This window comes from Bombus affinis, chromosome 17 (assembly GCF_024516045.1).
Source record: "Bombus affinis isolate iyBomAffi1 chromosome 17, iyBomAffi1.2, whole genome shotgun sequence".
In the NCBI taxonomy this organism is placed as follows: domain Eukaryota; kingdom Metazoa; phylum Arthropoda; class Insecta; order Hymenoptera; family Apidae; genus Bombus; species Bombus affinis.
This window is the reverse complement of record NC_066360.1, coordinates 4,118,886-4,140,394: the sequence shown is the minus strand read 5'-3', so window position 1 is coordinate 4,140,394 and position 21,509 is coordinate 4,118,886. Positions and strand designations below refer to the sequence as shown.

The 21,509-nt window shown below is 38.8% G+C and overlaps 2 long non-coding RNA genes across 2 annotated transcripts in view; both read left to right on the top strand.

Moving 5' to 3' along the window:
- LOC126926053 (uncharacterized) overlaps positions 1 to 21,509 on the top strand; it is a 149,845-nt gene that overhangs the window by 23,608 nt on the left and 104,728 nt on the right. The window lies entirely within an intron of this gene.
- On the top strand, positions 15,772 to 20,378 carry LOC126926065 (uncharacterized). The gene is made up of 2 exons (XR_007714247.1): positions 15,772 to 17,546; positions 17,639 to 20,378. It is a non-coding gene; the product is annotated as an uncharacterized LOC126926065 (long non-coding RNA).

Genomic DNA, 21,509 nt, shown 5'->3' with positions numbered 1-21,509 from the left:
GTCAAACATACTTATTACGCGAAACATCACCGTAAACCATCTAATTTTCACTAATAAAATTTCTCTCTGCTGTCCCTTTCAAACAACTAACCTGACCCAATTTCGTGGAACGCTCTGTACAACAAGGTAAATAACAAACTCGTAATTCTACCGCTATTTAACCCTGCAGCGCACCTATGCGTACGACGTTGCAATTATGTCGCCGCAAATGAGCAGGTATCTACCGCCGCTCATACATTTTCAGCCAACACGTGGCGCTCACCTCGTAAATCAATTTCATCGCGCGGCAAGTTAACGCGACGCGCGACATCTGCGCATGCTTCGCTTAGATACGAGCCTATTAGGCAAATTTTGTGGCGAGCACGCTCGCCGACTGCAAATATCGCTCGGTCAGCGCCGAGCAGGATACCACTTCCGTCGTGGCGCGGCCGGGTGGTCGGCGCTTAACGCGGCCGACACGTTGCGCGCCTCCTTCTTCTCGCAAATTTTCGAAACGCGTTACAAGTCGCAGGAAACGTAGCCTGGCCGTCACCAGACCCTTGATAACAGAGAGCGGACACGGGCCGAATCGCCAATGGGACAGCCTGGGCCCGTTGCGTAAGTGGAAACGGGCCGATTCTCATTTTTATTTATCTACCTTTGCTTCACTCAACAAGGGAATATCCTACCCGCGTAGAAACGATCGAATTAGGCAAATGCGTCCAACCGACAACGGCCTCCTACAAAACATTCTTTTCGCCGATGCAATTAATCTTGTCGATCCGCGTGAGTCGTATCGCGTTGGGCAGATAAAAGCACGTTAGCTTTCTTTCCCTTTCGTTGTCCGGTTGTTTACTTTTTCTTGCTATGCTAATGCCACACGTATGCCCCTTGCTTTGTTATTATGTACGTTATTACGTATGGGTAGGGTTAGGCAGGTATAGTAATCGTAGTGGAACCGGACAGGAGGTGATTCTGCGTGAAAAAATGTGTCGAAGATTGGGAATAAGTTTTCGTCGTAGGACGCTTCGTTTTTGGGGAAAATCAAGTTTGAAAGTTGTACATGATTTAACTAATGCTACAACTACTGTAATAAAGTTTTCTTTTGTTATTTAATTTGTACTTTACAATTTGTCCATTCTATTTGTCTATTTTAAGCAGTCAAAGTTTTTTCTTTTTTTATTATTTATAGAAGTTAATAAATAAAATATGCAAATTAAATAAAAAAAATAGCCAGTCGCATCTGACCGTGTCGTAAATCTCGTGTCACTTCCGATCTTCGTGAACGTGTTGTGAGAATCGTTCGGGAGATGCAGCTTATATTTCTTAATGGATTTTTTAAATCATTTCTTATTTATGTCTAAAAACTGTTACTACTGAACAGCAAGAATGTAAATAAAATCATTAAATTTTCAGTCGAATAAACACAACTAAACATATGTTTGGTGAGAAAATTTCTCATAGGTATAATATTAATTATTTATATTAACGGTATTATATACTACAATATCGCTTATCGTTATAGTATTATTGTTATATATTATCGACATATAGTATTATATATTGAACGTGCTTAGTACGCTCATCACACGTTCTAACAGCAGAATATGACTTTCGATGGTACGCGATTGTTCTGCACGTGGGTATAGTACGTGTGGCCCTTTTTATATTTCCGACTAGTCGCGAGCTACTACAAAACCCATCGTCGTATATGGCACAATTTCCATTCCTGCTGCCGCGACTCATCGCGACAGAAGAGGCGCGTGCGACTGCAAAGTAAATGTACGACATACACACGTGCCATTTCCACACCCATAACAATCGCGCGAGACTGAACGTCGTTTTGTTGCTAAAAGTGTCAGGACTCTCGACGAAGGACGTTTTAATATATAATGCTATTAACTTACAAAGTCATACAATACTAAACTAATATATAATGTTGTAATTTATAATACATTCTTACTACAAATAATTAATATTATAAAGATCTTAATATTTCACAGATACCCAAAATTTCATTGTTTTATTTATGTTCCTTGGCTTCTGCAGTATTTTTTTCTTCGATACTAACAGCTTTTCGGAATAAATAGGTCAGTAACTTTTTATAAGAAATGCCATGACGGTTTCATTAGCGTGTTAAAACTAAAGTTAACTTTAATTAACTACAGCCAGGCCTAGTCAAGTGACCGGTTTTAAAATTTAATTTAACTTAAATTTAATATCAAATTTAATTGAAAATTGCTTCCTTTTAAAAGATGTATAGTTCCCTTAAAAGGCACCTAGTCGCGTTACTTGGCAATTCCCACCCAACTAGTCGCAAATGGGAAACAGCTAGAAAAATGTACCGAATATCCAGCTGGACAAATTGTAAACTACAAATTAAATAAAAAAATATAAAAATGAGAAACATTTTTCCCAAGCCTCATCTCACGACAGATTGTTCATTCCGTCCAACCCGTCACTACCGATTTCACCGATTCTTATCAGCATCCCGTGTCACTGTCGAGTCTCGTGCGATCGTTACACGTACCGATGAAACAACGTTGCACCAATATCTTGCAGCTTGACGCAAAACGTTACTGTCGTTCGAACCAACCTATATAGGTGCTTGTACATACGCAGCCACCTTCTCTTCCGAGTAAAACTGAAGCGATGTAAGCGATAGTCTCGTCACGGTCTCGTGACACTATCGAGCATCACGCAATCGTTACATGCACGAGCGAGACAATGTTGAACCAATATCTTACAGCTTGACAGGAGACGTTATTGCTGGTTGAATCAACTTACGTATATACGCATGTAACTACTTAAGTGCTTTTTCCATCGAGTAAAAATGAGGAACGTAAACGATAGCCGTGAGCGGACTATGGATAGCGGATACGTAAGTCCATATTTACGACGAAGAGTACGCGCAACAGACTATGCAGGAGGAAAATCTGCATAACACGAATTAAGGAAAGAACACGTAACTCAGCTTCGTATGCTGCATCCCCATTGACGTTACAATACTAATATTATCGCGGATACAAGTTAGCAAGTAGAAATTAATTTCCATGATAGACTAGTGATAGATCGATCGGAGTAGCATCGACACGCTAACCTGAACCGATATAACAAGCTGTTCGATGTCCGACGGAACAGATTGCAGGCAATCTATGGGATAACGAGAGAAAAAAAGTGATGGATTGATAGACTTGTGATACGCTGTTGCACGAATCTTAATGCATAGAAACTACATGGAAAGAAACGAGTTCTGCTGGTATCTTGCAGCCTCGTTAACGTCACAATGCCATTATCGTAGATAAAAATCTGTCACTAGAAAGTACGAATTAATTTCAATCACAGACTAGCAGCGCCCCTTGCATACCATGTCGTAAACCGAAAGAAATAAGATCCGCCATAAGCGTTTCTTCCTATATCAATTTCTTTCTCTCTCTCTCTCTTTCCCTCCCTGTACCTGCTGATTCGGTTTTCTTTTCCTCTTCTTTCCCGTTCCCGATCGCATCCCATCGCTGCGCGATCCGCTTCAGCATTATAATTTCAAATGTACATCACACTGCGAGACGTATGCACGTTGCAAATACACGTTTGCAGGCGACCAGTCCGTCTGCGTTAAATGCTCCAATTATTAATTTACCTCGCTCACAATGTCCGGCGTGTACGCAAAGACGAATGCAACGTGTTATTCCGTGCAGTGCACGTAATGACGTTCTGCGGCCGGCAGAACCCGCGCTCATCTTTCCTTCCACTTGTTGCTTGTCTCTGGCTGCCATCTTCGCGTTTTCGACGGTATTAACCGAGACCACGTGGTTGCCCTCGGCTACGCCGCAACAGGACCACGTTTTTTCGCCCTAAACACCGGTTGCCAAACGTCGCGTCGCATGGAAAATCTGCGCCAGCTCCAAGGACGCTTTCGTTCGACAGATATCGTCACCAAACAGTAAACGATTTTATATTTTTTTTTTTTCATTATTTAATTTGTACCTTACAATTTGTCCAGCTAAACATTTGGTAAATTTCTCTAGCTTGAGTTTGTATCTTGACGACCTAAGCAATTGATCCTCGTTTCGACGATAATAATAAATAATAATAAAGAAAACTTTTAGTATTTGTTATTTCTCACTACAATTTCAATATTAAATATCAAACAGCAGGTTTCATTATTTAATTTGTACCTTATAATTTGTCCAGCTAAACATTTGGTAAATTTTTCTAGCTTAAGTTTGTATCTTGACGACCTAAGCAATTGATCCTCGTTTCGACGATAATAATAAATAATAATAAAGAAAGCTTTTAGTATTTGTTATTTCTCGCTACAATTTCAATATTAAATATCAAACAGCAGGTTTCATTATTTAATTTGTACCTTACAATTTGTCCAGCTAAACATTTGGTAAATTTTTCTAGCTTCAGTTTGTATCTTGACGACCTAAGCAACTGAACCTCGTTTCGACGATAATAATAAATAATAATAAAGAAAGCTTTTAGTATTTGTTATTTCTCGCTACAATTTCAATATTAAATATCAAACAGCAGGTTTCATTATTTAATTTGTACCTTACAATTTGTCCAGCTGGACATTCGGTAAATGGCAGCACAAATATTATTTGGTTATGTTATCGTTTGGTATTTTTACTGTTTATAATATCATCAATGCGAAACAAGAAGAAAGTTACGTTACCCGTAATGTTCCCTGTGGGAATAAAAGCAGAGTAAGGGGAAATTAGTTTTTGCTATTTACATTACTGTATTCTCATAGAAAGAAGACTAAAAAGAAAACACGCCACTAACCTCACTAAAGAAATAAAATAATCAAACTCGAAGATGGTATCCTGCTGGGGATAGCCATCCACATGTTATTTAGCAATTAAGTTAAACAAATTTACCAAATGTTCAGCTGGACAAATTGTAAAGTACAAATTAAATAATAAAAAAAAACATTACTTTCAAGGAGAGACAAGGTAAGACGTGAGATTCCCGGTAACGCTTTGTTGTGCAAATAAAAGCAGAATTAAACGTTCGAAAGTATCCTGCATCGAGTAATAAATTGGCTGAAATTAGCGATATTGAAACTTGGATAGTTTAATTTGCGCGAATAGCATGCAAGTACAAAGTTTCTCTTTGTCCACAGGCAACCCATTTTGTCCGTATTATTTTATTCAACAAAGAATGCAAAATATCCCTTTTTCAACAATTACATCGATAATAACCTATAATTTATATTTCCAACTAATTATAGATCTGCTCTGCCATATACCAACGTTTCATTATGTTTCTCTTTCCCTTCGAATTATCAGAGACACGTGGTTTCACGGACACGTACGTCCCTTTCCGACCCGATCGTCAGCCTTATAATCAAACGCACGTCTTTCCTCGTCTACCGATCATGCTTTACTTTCCATCATTTAAAATGCACTTACACGCGAGACCAAACGAACAGAGAATTTATTGCGACCCGAATGATTCTCGTTCCGTGTTGAGCGGCACACTGGCCCTCCCAGCCTGCGGAGCCTCATTAAAGCTTATTAAATGATTTTCCGGGCCAATTTCATTCAATTACATCGCCGTGTACGGCACGGTAATTAACTTATCCGATTTTTAGAAGCCGTGTATCTCGACTTTTCGCAAATTGTCGTAAATCACGGACTTCCTTTCCATTCTCTTCTCCAACTCGAAAACGCACACGTTCATTTCATGGGACTCGAAGATGATACCATCCACATGTTATGCAGCAATTAAGTTAGAAAAATTTACCAAATGTCCAGCTGGACAAATTGCAAAGTACAAATTAAATAATAATAATAAAAAAAAGAAAAAGCTTTGACTGCTTAAAATAGACAAACTCGAAGATGGTATCCCGGTGGGGGTAGCCACCCACATGATATTCAGCAATTAGGTTAGAAAAATTTAACAAATGTCCAGCTGGACAAATTGTAAAGTACAAATTAAATAATAATAATAAAAAAAAAGAAAAAACTTTGACTGCTTAAAATAGACAAACTCGAAGATGGTATCCCGGTGGGGTTAGCCACCCACATGTTATTCAGCAATTAGGTTAGAAAAATTTACCAATTGTCCAGCTGGACAAATTGTAAAGTGGAAATTAAATAATAAAAAGAATTTCATGAGGAATGAGGCAGAGCAACAGAAATAGTTCTTGCTGTCTCTCTTTCCCCCTCCCTCTCTCTTTTATGTAGTTGTAAGATCTTTTTTTGTGGGACGTAGACATCCCTGAACCGCCTCGTGGGATCGATCGGTAAATAAAATAAAATCCCCGGGGAATTTCATGGAAACGTTCTCGTTAGATTGTGGCTGCGTTCCTGACGCGTTTACAAAACACCACCGATCACTGTCATTCAAATCGTATCGGACTTCCTGTCGCGACCACTCGTTCTTTCTCGTCTGTTTGCTTCTGCCGTTAGACTGCGGATGTTTGTGCGTTTATGTGACATTTAAAGATGCTTATGATACAATACGTATACAGGGTGGTCCATGCAACTGTTTCATGTTATAACTTCGTATAGCTACAGAAAAATGATGAACGATCGGAAGAGCGCTACATCCGTACGATTGTGTCTTTTTTAGAAATGCAATGGCGCATGTGAAACCAGAAACGCCGCTAGTTGGACGACAGCAAAAGCAAAGGAATTGCTCGTTCCCAGAATCTTCTGCAACACCTTGTTTTCTCGCGAAAATTTTACATGTTTTTTATTTGTGTATTAAAATTCGTATGGAAATTTTATATTTCTATATGTCTATTTTACATATTTCTGTTTATTCCTATTTTTCTAATTACGTTCGTAAAAATATGAATTTTTATAAACAGTCGCGAGTTGCTATTTGCTTGTGCAATTTTTGGGCAAATTTTAATTTCATTTTGTTGCGATTATTCCGAGCGAAGCTTGTGATAGGATAACGTGGCTCTGCTACACTGATTTTATTTGACATTTTGTTGCTGATGATTCACGGTTACGAGCTGGATGGATGGAGGGAGTCACGCAATTAGCAATTAGGACGAGTCCTGTCTCCTGCTTCGCGCGGATAAAAAACACTGGCCGAGGAAAGAGATAAATGGTATAACAGGATTTATCTTCCTCTGACGACACTTCCCTTTTGCAAGTATAACGATGCACCTGCAACTGCTAATGCACAACAATAATAACAATAGAAGCAGCAATGTGTGAGTTGTTTCACTACGTTGGTATAAGAATTATTTTTGCAAGTACAACGATGCAGCTGCAACTGCTAATGAACAACAATAACAACAATAGAAACAGCAACGTGTGAGTTGTTTCACTACGTCTGGCATAAGAATTATTTTTGCAAGTACAACGATGCAGCTGCAATTGCTAATGAACAACAATAACAACAATAGAAACAGCAACGTGTGAGTTGTTTCACTACGTCTGGCATAAGAATTATTTTTGCAAGTACAACGATGCAGCTGCAATTGCTAATGAACAACAATAACAACAATAGAAACAGCAACGTGTGAGTTGTTTCACTACGTCTGGCATAAGAATTATTTTTGCAAGTACAACGATGCAGCTGCAATTGCTAATGAACAACAATAACAATAATAGAAACAGCAACGTGTGAGTTGTTTCACTACGTTGGCATAAGAATTATTTTTGCAAGTACAACGATGCACCTGCAACTGCTAATGAACAACAGTAATAACAATAGAAACAGCAATATGTTAGTTGTTTCACTATGTAGGTATAAGAATTATTTTTGCAAGTACAACGAAGCACCTGCAACTGCTAATGAACAACAGTAATAACAATAGAAACAGCAACGTGTGAGTTGTTTCACTACGTTGATATAGAATATATATATACAACGTAGACAATCGTTCATTTATTCACAGATTATCAACACTCAATTTAAACCGAGTTACTTAATTTCACGACGTTTAATATTAGTTTGTATTCTTGTATTTTGTATACAACGTTTATAATATTGAGATTCAACATCGACGTTCCGAAAGCTTAGAAAACATGTTGCACGTGTTTTCGAGTGCTGATACTTCCAAGTAAAATGAAAATAATAAATTACGATATTTACTAACGATAAATGTACAGATGTTCTGCTTACGTTCCATTTCCTTAAAATCGCGTTCATGAAAATATGAGTTTGCATAAATTTGCATACCAGTCTATTGTGTTGGCAACTAAGTGATTGCGGATTTTGTCATTAGGTGGTATTGACAAAATCCGCAATCACTTAGTTGCCAATAGTTACTATGAAGTTATTAAAGACATGTGTCCAATTCTGTATATTGAAATAAAAATTGAAACGATTAGTCTATGAGAATCTAATTTTCCTAACAGCGGACACCGAAGAACGAGGAAAATTTGAAGGAGGGAAATTTAAATCATCGGTAGTCGACATGATCGTAAACGATTGTCATCTTTGGAATGGGGCGTGAAATGTTTATAGTTTATTTAGTAACTAACGGTATTATCGTTTCTTATGTCATCGTACGTCGCATTACGAGCAATTTGCAAATTATTATACGGAATCTACTATACGCGGTAGCCATAAAAATGCTCTTATAAACAGGTCATTTTCAACCAGCCGCACTGCAATTTTCTGCTAATCGCCTTATTATCAAATTACATATAACGTACTGGCAACTCGTGCATTAAAATTTCAATGTGCAAGTGTATAATCAGAGTTTATATTGTCGTGACTGCCCTTACGACGTTAAAATCGCCAATACGTTTGGCTTAATTAACAAAAACCCTACTGTGCTGATGCTGTCATAATCGCTGCATTCGAAACAAAGAAACCACGAAACTTCATTGATATCTCCACATCATATTTCCACACTATCTGTTGATTTATTTTTCTCCCCGTACAATTTTGTATATAGCTCGTTCATATTCACGTTGCTGTATTAATTGCCAAATAAGCGCCATACTAACTGCATGAGTGAAGATTTATGTCCACTACTCTGCACAAGTATTTCGATACTCACCTTCAATCATCGCTTCTTTATTTGTTCCAACTAGCTGCCATATACTATAACATACTAACTATATGATACTCGAATTTCTGTGTTACCCTCTGTTAGAACACCCGTTAGGAATTGAATTTCCAAAAACACTCGAACACGTGTTTGTTTACCTTCAATGAGTAGTCCGCGTGTCGAATTTCACGTGACTAATCCCAGCAATTCGTGAGATATGTATGTCCTTTAAAAAAAAATGGTACCCCTTTTTTATCCCTCCCAGGGTTCGTATTTGCAAAAATTTTATATTACCCCAAGCCTACGTCATAAAACATGTATACCATCCAAATTTCACGTTTCTAGATACAGCGGTTTGGACTGTGCGTTAGCAAGTAAATCGGTGGGCTGTGCACTATACACTCTGTTACTCAGTTATACTTGTTAACTAATATTGTACACGGGATTCGTTTTACGCCAATGAATATCGCCTAAATAAAGCCTGTTAGTGCAAAAGAAAAAATATATACACATACGATGACTAGCACAACGTGATGAACCTTTATCCTCATCATGTACAACACTGACGCGTTTGAACATCGCCGAGCAAATTACTGTACACACTTGTTGCTTTCAAAACTTTTAGCCTACTGTATATATACACTGGTATATACAAAATATATACAAGTGTACAAAATGCTGCGTAAGCGCAGTGTGTCGTAACTGACATTGTTCCTCTGGAAATCGCAGCGAAATTGGCACCGCGTTTAAGTTCAAGAGTTTTATTCGAAGCATTAGCTTGTCCAAAAAGTGTCTTCCTCTTGCAAACATGTCTTTCACAACAACGCATCTTTACACAAACACGAAAGCTAATCTGCCAAATGTTGTGGTCTTTAAATATTTTAATAGAAAAAAATATACTATACGTAATTCAATAAAATAATACAAAACAGAAATGTCATGCGTCTATTATTTCCTTATATAGGAAAAGAAACTTTTCGGACAACCCAATACATTTTACATACTTGCAACAATTTCATACAATTCGGAAACGTGCAAACACCAACGCACGATAGTGTACGTAGAAACCTGTATCTTCCAAACGCATCGTTTGGCCAAGCAAAGATCCTGTTTTTCAGGTCTACTATCTTGTCCAACGATACCCGACAAATTTCGTGGCTGTCATTCGGGATAACATCGAAAGGAATCAGGGCACTGTGACTGGATCGGTCGTCCCTGGAGTATCGCGTCTACCGGGCTAGTGGCTCACGCACCGTAGCACAGAGAGGCAACACAGCCGTCTTGGTTGCACCCTGAAATAAGGTAGCCCCGACGACGAACCAAGGAGCCGACGTGGGTGGCCCCAGAGAGATTTGCCTTCCGCTAAATATCGCCTTTGCGCCCTCGACGTGGGTGGCCCTCTCTCTTTCTCTCGCTGCTCGCTGGCCGAGGGGAATCCTCATCCTCCGTGGCGTGGCTGCTTTTGCCCTCCTTCGTCCTCCGTCCAGGAGCAACCGTTGTTGTCTCCTGTCCTCCTCCTCCTCCTCCTTCTCTATCTTCTCTTCTTTCGTCTTCTTCTTCCTTCTCTTGCTCTTTCTCTTCCTCTTCTCCTTCACTCTGCCTACCATTTCTCTATGTATGCGTGATATTGGAGGATCGCGACGAGGATTCCTTTGGAAAGAAACGGTTCCAGGGAAAGGAGAGCGGCTCTCAAAGATGAATAGGTGTTATTATAGGTAAAGGTAATGAAAGATATTGTTACGCTGTAATAAATAGTATGCGGAATCCGAAGGCGAGCCCATGGTGAGCTGAGATCGGTGCAAGCTGAACTGAGACGGTAATGATCGGTGTTCGAAGCCGTTTCCCTTCTTGCTTTATTGAGGCTAGCCAGGCAACCCGTTTGAGGGTAGATTTAGTGTTTCACGGGGAAATTAAGGTCGATTAGAACCCGGCGAATGAGGAGTGGCGAGAGCTGCTCTTAACGTTTGCACGGTGATCATGCGCCAGGAGCGAGACGCACAGGCTAATTGTCCATTGCCATTGTGCCCTTCTTTTTACCCATTTAAGCGGTGATTAACGTTAATTGTTGCGTTCTCCGGAGTAGTTTCTTGATGGCTCGCCGATGGTCCTACGTGTAATTATATAGAAACAATAAATGATTAATAATTATGAGATTAACGAATTAAATGAGATAATAAGATCGTTGTTCGAACTAGTAACAACAATCTCGTCCGACTGCACGGGAGATCGCCACTGTAGAAGCAACTTATTTCCCATATTGTATCGTATTTACGCTCGTTTATTAGCTTGAGGATAACCCAGGCTTCAGAACATAGACTTTCCTATTAATTGAATTATCATGAAAGTGTAATTAATTTCTAATAGGAAATAACTGGGTGCTAATAAAATTGTAATCGACTCTAATTTCTTAATAGGTACAATCTTTTCATAAATATGTATCACTTGTCGTTCTAAGAAACAACCTCCTCCCTTCCAAAAAAGGATGACCCTAAAAGACCTGCTGAAACACTAACCTCAACAGACTCGGTCAAACGACGGGTTTTGAAATTTATTTTAAAATTCCACGTTCATCTAACTTTCTGTAAATTCATTACTGTCTTGTTAATTGTTAATACTACAATTTACATAAAGTCAGATGAGCAAAAGAAACAACGGCGAATGCACAATTTGAAATTGAATTTCAAAACCTGGTAAGGTTAATATTCAATTTTTAATAACAATACCTTTTCCACCGACGAATTGTTAATGTTTTATCCAACAGAAATATAATTCTTCCTCGTTTTGCTTTACCTTTTTCGTAAAATTCATAACAGGAGAGTCGGCCCTCCCTTCGACTTATATACTTGTCGCTTGATTTGAACTACGCGCCCCCTAGGGAATTCTTAAAACGAAATTCCCCACGTACCTCGAAAATACCACTTATTTATCTATTTTATCGAACGTGCGCTACGATCCGGAGCGAAAGGGTCTCCAACTTCTCGAGCGAATGGCTTGCGTAATCAATTAGCACCCTCGGCGAGCGGCACGCGGAGGAATGTCGAACGTGTGCAACTCGCGGCGTAACGTTGCACAGCTAAGAATGAGAATTCCGCCGGAGAAGAAGACAGACGGAAAGAACAGGCAGAAAAAGTTGGCCAATCGTACAGTATAAATAACGTCCGGCGCGCGCAAGAACGACGCGAGCGAGGGCGTTTTTACGCGCGGTTCTGCCAAGAAGCAAAGGAAAAGAAAAGAAGGTGAAACAAAACGGAAGAAACGCGTATACAGTGGCGTGCAAAAGTTTTCGGTTGCATAGATTTTTCCCTCTCTTTTCTCTTTAATTTCAGTATCATTTGTTATATGTTATATTGTATATATATATATATATACAGGGTGTCCCAGAACCGATAGCACAACCGAGGAGCGCTAGGATCTACGTGAAAGAATATGTGTAAAATGTAGAATACGTTTTTTACGTTTGAGGCTTCGTTTTCAGGAAAACAGAGTTTCATTGTGTTTACTTAACAATTTTATTTCCTTCAAGCTAAAAAATATCCACGTTCGAATTTTATTTGGAGATCTGTCAAGTTTTTGAGAGGCGAGTTGAATGGCGATTTCTTCTCAGCGAAGAAACCTTAAAAAATACCACTTTTACACGACTTGTCATTAAACGCATTTGTTTATTCTAAGGGAAATTTATTATATTTTTATTTCAGTTTATTTTCTTTCTAATATAATTATTATTTTTCTGTCGAAATACCTACGTGCCAAATATGGAGGAGTACGTTGAGATGTACGCAACATACAACATGTCAATGATGATGATGGTAGAGGATTATATTATATTTATTCCATGGCGACGATTACGAAAAAAGAGGGAATAATAGTGAAAAATAGGTCCGATATATTTGCTGTTTTCGTTGGGATCACGAAGAATGTGCTGCAGGTTCGTGGTTCAACCTGTACGAAACAAAGAAAATAAATGTGATATAATATAAGCTAAAGAATGGAAGATATCCGATCCTTCTTTATTTATATAAATATACATTTTTCATAGAAGAAACAAAGTTACCTGAGATTTCTTTACAAATTTCCTAGGTGTTGCATAGCAGGTGTTACATAACCTAAGTGTAGCGTTTCTTAAACTCGCAGCGTTTCACATTTTCTGTCACTCTAAGACCCTTCAACGTCTTATTAACGAACGTCTATTAATTTTTATAGTGGTAGTATTATATATATTAGTTATTTTCGCCGCAAGGAAAGCATGTTGCTCTATTTACGATGTTTCTCATATCAGCTGTTCCATGTTAGGTTAGGTTACCCTACAGCGACTCACCAAAGTGTTTCAGCCCTCTTTAAAATAGAACAACCGTACGAAAATTCGATCAAACGACTCGATTCCTCTTACAACTTCCAAAGACTACTTTACCAAACGACGTGTAAACGAAATTCGGAAAAAAATCGCAATCGGAGTGCGAATAAAGTAACAGAGGTCATTCCTCGCAACTCTTCTGTCCGAGCCTCTAACGAAATTGCAAAGAGAAAAAGATTTTGTAAATTCAGGTCGCTTGCACACAATATGCAGCGTTTTATTCGTCCTTCCTCTATTGCACCCTGCGCTTTTTTCACCTTCCACCTTTCGAGCAAGACGCGCGCGTGCACGATCGTTGAACCAGAAGAAAAGGGACTCACAATGGATGGTGGTAGCGAGCGAAAGGCAGGAAAGAGAGCAACGATAGGAGAGAGGAGAATCGAAGTGAGAGTGGAGCGGTGAATCAGAGGAGAGCTAGAGAAAGGAGAGCTAGAGAAAGGAGAGAAAGAAGAGAATGGAGCGAACCAAGAGCACAGGCAGCGAAGGAGAGACGGAGAGAAGGTCAGAGAGGCGACACAACGCGTGTGGTCCACCCTGTGTTGGACGACGAGCAGGTCGAGACCAGGACGACGACAGCATCTTATCCGAGACCTCCGGATCGATCGATCAATGGCGAGATCGATGCCTTCTCGGGCCAGACCGATCGAGTACTTACTTACGTGGCACGCTCGGCCGCACAAGTATTTTTCACCCTGCAGGCGGCGACGACCACGAACGACCACGTGCATCGTTCAATCTCGACAAACCATATCGTACGCGATATTGGAATTGGTCTGCTGGAAAAACGCCTTTTTTCTCTCACTTTTTGTTCATTCGGTTTTTTGCTCGCAAGAATTTCGGATGACTGTGCACCGTGTAGGCTGCACATCGTTTAAGCTACGAGAGTGAGAGAGGCAATGGTGTGGTAAAAGTGAAACTAAGGTCGTTGCTGCACGACCAAGTTTCTCGGTACCGTTGGAAATTATGCGCCATCGTGTTATCTGCAAAGAAGCATGTATTAGGTTGGCAACTAAGTGATTGCGGATTTTGTCATTGGATGGTATTGACAAAATCCGCAATCACTTTGTTGCCAAGCCAATACGTAGCTTGTAAACTGAAGATTCCTTGTAAACGACACTGTAAGTGGGAAAATTTAAAAATCTTATTTTTTTTTTATAGGGACACACCGTGGTACAGAATTTAAGAGGAATTTTACATTTGTAAATAATTACTAATAGCGTTTACTGTATAACAGAATGTGTTTTTCTTTATTATTATCTAATTTGTACTTTACAATTTGGTAAATGTAACAGAATGCAAGTGCCATATGCGATGCACATGTTGCAACACACGCACGCTGAATATCACCAATTTTATAACAATTCTTACTCGCCACATTGTAAACTATATTTTTGTAATAAAAAATGAAAAGAAGATATCGAAAAAAGTGTATCTTTTGTTTTTGTATAAGTTGCATAGGGACAAACAGGATTAGTGCTTGCAGTGTTGCAAATTAGAATCAATTCGGTTTTCTGTATTTTTAACTTTTTGTTTCTTCATAATTACAATATATATCAATGCAAAAAGTAGAAAATTTTCTGACCCATCAACAAATAAAATTTCGAAAATCTACTAAAAAATTTGACGTTTTTGGTGACACAACGTTGTCTACACTGTAATTAAATTATCATTAATTTTTTACCTGATCGTTGTTGGATGAATTTATCATTTAACGTCGTTAAATATGAAGGTAGAAACATCGATAATGATCAAGCTCTCTTAAACTTTTCCCTTTTTGATAAAAGCAACATACATTTGCATATTCCAAATCGTTTAACTTTTCTTCCAAACATTTTCTTGTATCCTGTGAGCAGCCTATAGAAACAATGGAAAATCGTGGAATCTGCAAGAATAGAAAGGTTAACCAACTGTTACTGCCTTTTTGAAAAAACACTCCAACCTAACCTCACTAAAGAAATAAAATATTCAAACTCGAAGATGCTATCCTGCAGGGAGTAGCCAACCACGTGTTATTTATCAATTATGTTAGAAAAATGTACCAAATGTTCAGCTGGACAAATTGTAAAGTACAAATAAAAAATAAAAAATAACCTATTTGAAAAGCGTGTACCTAAAATGTATCGCGTTGTTCACGTTACGTACAATTATTCTTATTTGTTCCTTTCATTTCGTCTTGGCTTTCAAATATTCCTGACGTCTTAAACCTTACGAATGTATTTTACTTTTCGCTTAAATTGCTATTTAAATAGCAAACCGTAACATGACGAGTACAAGTACTGGCGTTTTTTCGTGACGAGTATACTCGTCGAAAAAGCAGCCAACTGGTTAACGAACAGATTCATAGCGAAAAGGAACGAGGGCCAATATCGCGGTTGAAAAATCACGCAAGAACCGAGACCGGTGAACGCGGTGCCGGTTATAATACCAAGACGCAGCCGGTCACCTAATGCTAATGCAACTACCATTAGCAAGTAGTGAATCGAATGTAAAGTCGGACGTAAGGTGGGACCACACAGGTCGACGGTAGAGGGTTATACGGGGCCAGCAGATGCAGTGCCCCATAAACAGCGGGGCGGGACCACCCAACGCGCCTCTTCCTTCGTTTCGTTCCTTCGTCTGTTTCCTTAATAACCACGATAGCCGGCCGGTTGCAGCGCGAGAAACGCGTATATAGCTTAGCCGCGTGACAATCCGCGAAAGTGAACGCGTAACGCGCGCGAACCCTCGCCAGGATCACCGTATCTACGCCAATTATCGTAATTTAATGGAACAACGATAACAATTACCGGGAGAAGGGATCGTTTGGTGAACGAGAACGCGTAAATTAAGCCCTCGTGCAGCGTACACTGTGCAGTCTAATGATCTCAAGTCAGTTTTTTTTTAGCTAAGAGTCGATCGAGAGAAGACTGAAATCTTATCTACAAAATTCCACTTTGTAGTAGTGTCTTTTCTTTTCTTTTTTGGCACAGTTAAATAGATGAAGATTTGTGTGGCGAGCAGTTTGCTTCTTTGAAAGTGTATCTCTGCGTGTAGTTTTATTACTGAAAGTACAAGTTGGCAAAAACTATAACACTAGTTCCCTATAAAACTTCGTTACTATAAAACTGACGAATTGCACCGATGTCGCATCGAGCACGATTTTCTTATTGAGTTGGCACCACTTAGTTTCTAACCTAATAATTTCGATCGCGGTGTCGCTCGTTGCCGATGTTCACGCGCGAAACAGGGAAAGAAAGTGAGATTGCAAGGGTCGTAAAGTCACGCCTCATACTGCTTTATAGGGTTCGCGTGTTACCGACCCGTTTTGTTGAATTCCACCGGTCCTCGTCGGATTTCCTCGCTTCGCCTGCTTCCACGACGTTTGTCACGTTACTGATCGTTGTTGGGATACGTACATAATGGATAATATACGAACGACCCGTGGCGAGGTTTATTCGATACCTTTGAATTCGCATAATCGCGAGTACCTTCGTTTCAATAATAAACAACTCTCGTTAAATATGCTGAAACGTTTAAACAAGTTGTTGCCAGTTACACTGGAAAATCACCGATAAGATTTAAGATGCTGTTACAATAATTATATTTTTCTTATAAATTTGAAGACACGAAGAAACCGCAGCAAAGAAATATACTGGCTATACTGGCTGTACTGGCTAATCAGCCACACATATAACCTAGTTAGACAAATTTACCAAATGTCCTGTTGGACAAGCTGTAAAGCAGAAATTAAAATTAAAAAAAGAAGCATTTAACCTTCCTCTTGCATGGACAATAAATTAAAAGTATATAAAAGAATAATAAAACCTGTGTGAACATAAGGTGCAGCACTCTGGCCAACAGCGGTAGAAGCTACATATGGAAGATGGAATAACTGCAAGCTTAGAACGCTTCATGGTGTATTAGGAACGAAGAAATTCGAAATTAAACGGAAATTCGACACTAAAGTTCCAGCGGTTTCTTTTTTTTATTATTTAATTTGTGCTTTACAATTTGTTCAGCTGGACATTCGGCAAAATTCCAGCAGTGTGGCATAAAGAAACACTTGATTGTCACTACAAATGTGTACGAATATATATATGCGCATTGTCAGTCTGCAATGGCATCTGAATGGAAATGATTATTCGCAAATCCTCAAAATAATAATGTGCCAAATGTCTTCGTAGACAGTGGAGAAGAATGGAAGAAAGATTTTTGTTGATCGTTGGTCCATAACAGCCAACCTCTTCTTCTAATTGTTTACAAGTAAAGTTAACTTTTATGCGAAATCTATTGGTGTCTGTAATAATATGATAAGTCACGTTTTCATCTTTTTTTCTTTTTCTTTTTTGCCACAGGTAATCAATTGCAGTAGATTGAATTGTTCTATACTTATAAAATATATTTACAAAATTTAGATACCCTACGTAGACATTGAACCTTCTCGATACAACCGGCGAATGCTACTACGAATTAAACCAATGAACGATTGCCTGGCTGATAAATTGGGATAAGCGTGCCGTTTGAAAATTCCACTTTTCTATCTTATCTGATAAATAACGTCGAATAAACTCGTATCTGTTCGATGAAAACGTCAGAAAATTCATATCACTGCACGGTTAAATTAACAGAGTGGAGCTGTTACGCGACACAGCTACGCGGACTACACAGGCACAAGGGGACATAAATGGCTGTCGAAGAAACGTACTTTACGATTCCTCGGTTCTTCAGATAAAACGAACGATTTTGTGTATTCCGTTGTACCGTGTCACGCATTAATTATGGACGTGACTAAAACCACGTGTGGGAACATTCGAAGTTGGCTACCTGTCTTCAACCCAACACGTGTGCGCTTTCTCAGAGGCCAGCTTCCTATAATGCTGCGTCAGATTGACTCTCGAGGAGAGATAATGATAGCCAGAAGCTACTTTAACGGAGTAACGATGCTTGTTCGTCGGTCTTCTACCTATCGAATGCGGTGACAGCGTCGAGTACGATTTACATCGGAACGCATGGCCGACGTTCGGTGCTCTTTAATATCGTAAAATGGAATTGGAAATATGGAACATGCCGACGCAAAACGAGATGAGCAATAAGTTGGTAACATAACGGTGTAAGAAATGGTCAGGTAATAAAAAATCAAAGATTTATTCCATTTCTTCGATTTATTCCATTTATTCGATTTCTTCCATCATTGAGAATTATTAATTTCCTCGAAACGTATCGATGAAACGTTCGCCTAGATTCTGCTCTGTTTCAAATTTTTGTTAAAATATTACAGCAGGAACATAATTATTGTTTCAGTTCCACCTTTGATTTATGACCGTTTTCTCAGAATTCTAGGGCGAAAAACTTTTTTGCGACCTTTCAGACCGAAACTGCTTGTCCTTTTTCAGACTCCTCTTTTCAACCAGCTAGGTTCTATTAATGACCGGTCTTCTCGTGCAACTCGTTTTTCGACTCTCCTCATTACGAAAATTAAATTCTATCCTATTAATATTCGTTACACGACAAAGAAATTTTAATACCAATTCCACGATTATTTTACTACAAGGAATGCTTAATTCGTATAGGTGAAATTACGCAAGTCAAGTCATCTGCCAGGCCAAAAATATTTTTCGTTTGAAAATTTAATGAAATATTCCACGTTCATCTAACTTCATGTAAATTCTTACATTAATCTGATTAATCAATTTCTCAATTTCCGTTAATGCAAGAGTCTACATAAAGTTGGACGAACGAAAGAAATAACGACGAATGTACATTTTTATGTGCAATGTTTGACCAGGTCTTTTAAGGTTAGTTCTCGTATCCTAACTTGTCGATCTTTATCTCACACAACGCCACTCTCATCCTTTAAAAAGCTACGAGGAAAACGTTTGATTCATCATGGGGTTCGATCGCTAACGGAATCGACGTATCTTCTTCGGGGCAGTTGCTCGACGAGACTTTATCTTTTTAGGCTTATGGATTAGACGCGTTCACGAAACATGATTTATGCCGGCTTAATAGTTTCACGGCGGTTCCCGGCATTCGGCCAGCCCATAATCCTTTTTATTACCTCAAAGACGTTTCACGGTGACGGGTCTATCTATGTGGAATTCAGGTATCGTGCATCTAAAAAAGTCAAAGCCGGCAATAAAGTGTCCCGAAGAGTTCATAAAAGTCGGCGCTTTCACTGAAAACGCGTTCTCCTGTCCATTTGACAGCCACCGCGGGGCCATTAACTTTAACCTACACACGATCTACTATTGACTGTGTCGTGAACGCAATTTCCAGTGTGTACACGACACCCTTTTTCTTCTTCTTCTCTTCTACTTCTTCTTCTTCTTTCTTTTTTCTCTTTAAGTTCTTTGTTTCTAGTCACGCGCCTGTTATACACTCGTTCCCTTTTGTCCTTTCCCCCCCTGCCGCCCACCCCGCTCCACTAATTTTTTTTCCTCTTCCCTTCAGCTTCACAACTTTTTCTTTTTTCTTTGCTCCCTTTGGAAATCTCGAATTTCTAGGAAAGCAGCAAAGGATTGTGAGTCCTAGGGAGATCCGACCACCCACGTGGAGACGGGGCTTTACACTTTACAGCCTGCTGGAGTGTCCGGATACGGGATATTTTTGGTAACTTTAAACCACAAAATGTAGCACAAGATTATGCAGCGTTCTCATTTTCCCTTTTCTCTCACTTGCGGGAGAGAGAAAGAGAAAGAGAAAGAGAGAGAGAGAAAGAGAGAGAGAGAGAGAGAGAGAGAGATAGGGTAAACAGTAGCGCAAGGAAGTTGCTTCGACTTACGTGTCTTGATATTGGAGATCTACGGAGGAAAGAACGTTTTCGATAAGATAATTTTGTTTGTAATTTACGCATGTTGCTTTGGATTATATATTAATTTTAAAATAAAAATAAGTAAACTAACCTTTATTTGAATTATAGAAGCATGTAAATGTGTAATGGGAAAAATAGAGCCTTTTTTGTGTAATTTGTGAGTGTTGTAAGAAGTACAGAAATGTGTAAACGTGTAATGGAGAATATAGAGATCGTTCTTTTGATAATTTAGGAATATTGTGTTGGCCTATGTAGAATATACAAATACGTAAATATGTAACAAGGGGAGGAGATCGTTATTTCCCCCATAACCTATGAATATTTTTTTGGATTATGTGAAATACAGAGAATTATACAAAATTAGAAGAGAAATGTGCAAAATTACACAGTAAAGGAATTTCTTCGATATAAAATATGCTTACTTTTAATATTGCTCTTATTTTTTATTCTCACCTTGATCTCGTTTTACCCGAACGTGTTAATATTTTCCTGTTGCACAGAACATCGAACAGAATTCGAGGATGAAGGACGAAAGCAAGCTCGAAAAATTTGTAATTCGTAAATACATTTTTCACAATTTTTCATCAAATAAAAATCCTTGTACAACAATTAAGCTTCCAAAAACTAAGAAATAAATATTTCCAAAGAAATTACACTATTCGTACAGCGACACCTTCACCAAGAAAATAATATTCCTGCATTCGTGTTGCAATGGCTGATAAAACCACGATACAAGAGATACGAGAGGTGCAATTCAATTAACTGTTTTTGTTATCATGACAGGCGTGCAATTGGTTGCAAATTGTAGTTCGGTCACGTCGTTTCTATCTGATTATAATCGACAGCTTAAATGTCGCGCAAACCAACGTCTATATCGCAGCAGATAATTCGTCGAACGATGTAACGCAACTGCAATTTCTTGCATGACGTTTAACTGTCATAGGTCGCGACTGAGTTTTAATAGTCGATCGTTTTATGCAAAAAGACGTTCCGTGTCAAGGATCACGATAATCGAAAGGAAGGATAATCGAGGATTCATCCGGCACTCGTGTCTTCCTCAGCGCTCCAGTTATTAGATCTGACTCCATTTTTAGCTGAACGCGAATTCAGGCCTGTCTCTATTCGAAGTTGTAGATTAGTCGCAGGCTCATTAATCACCGTTTAATTAGTCTCGAATTAATTATTGTGTTCGAGCAAGACGCAACAGGTCATTTTCGCTAATAGCATGCAAATTAGATGAATCCTAAATGTTGGCTCGTGCAAAAATAGTTTTCCGGTAATTCTGTGATTGAAATTGCTTGTAATACAGTATTTGTGACAGAGAATTAAACACGAATTTAATTTCTTGTTTCTTTGATATTTAAGGAATTTCAGTCGAATATGTTTTAAGGTCTGAAGCAAATTTTCTTTTACAG